The sequence below is a fragment of the Volvox carteri genome (genome assembly GCF_000143455.1).
Source record: "Volvox carteri f. nagariensis unplaced genomic scaffold VOLCAscaffold_68, whole genome shotgun sequence".
In the NCBI taxonomy this organism is placed as follows: domain Eukaryota; kingdom Viridiplantae; phylum Chlorophyta; class Chlorophyceae; order Chlamydomonadales; family Volvocaceae; genus Volvox; species Volvox carteri.
In genome coordinates this window covers 427,807-428,584 of record NW_003307611.1, presented here as the reverse complement: position 1 = coordinate 428,584, position 778 = coordinate 427,807, and the positions used below count along the sequence as shown (strand labels likewise).

Sequence of the window (778 nt, the reverse complement as noted above, 5' to 3'; positions counted from 1 at the left end):
GGGACTTTGCGATGGTGTGGGGAGCTCTTTGAGTGGTGGGACTGTGGAAATCCAGTTTGTTTCGCCCGTAACAAGTTTGTTACGGGCGAAACAACGTCCCTCTGAAACGTTTGGATATGCCTATGCAACACATTTCCTCAATTTCATGAACTGCAAGTATTCTAATCCAACATCACCCCAATCTCAGTGTAAACTAGTCTCCAAATGTGCCTGCACAAGACTGTCACCCCTGTCACCCGGCATTCACATTGCCGTAACCTCCTCAAGCTTGTCGGGGTGTGACACGTGGGCATGAACCTTGTGACAATGGGCATTGTCACAAAGAAACTGGTTGCAATCAGAAATGCATTTTTGCTCATGCCAGGTTACCGACATCGGTTACCGATTACTTGGGACGGTTAACGGATAACGGTTCGCCCGGTAATCCTACCGACCGGTTACCCATCTCGTTAACTGGACCCGTTAGGTCGGAACCGGGCCGGAACCGGCCTGGAGTATGCCGTTGGGTATGCAACACATTTCCTCAATTTCATGAACTGCAAGTATTCTAATCCAACATCACCCCAATCTCAGTGTAAACTAGTCTCCAAATGTGCCTGCACAAGACTGTCACCCCTGTCACCCGGCATTCACATTGCCTTAACCTCCTAAGCTTGTCGGGGTGTGACACGTGGGCATGAACCTTGTGACAATGGGCATTGTCACAAAGAAACTGGTTGCAATCAGAAATGCATTTTTCCTCATGCCAGGTTACCGACATCGGTTACCGATTACTGGG

General features: G+C 49.1%; 1 protein-coding gene across 1 annotated transcript in view; it reads right to left on the bottom strand.

Annotated features, from left to right (window-relative positions):
• The window catches only part of VOLCADRAFT_67793 (uncharacterized protein), a gene marked incomplete at both ends in the record, with an annotated part of 31,352 nt that overhangs the window by 28,974 nt on the left and 1,600 nt on the right, over positions 1-778 (bottom strand). The window lies entirely within an intron of this gene.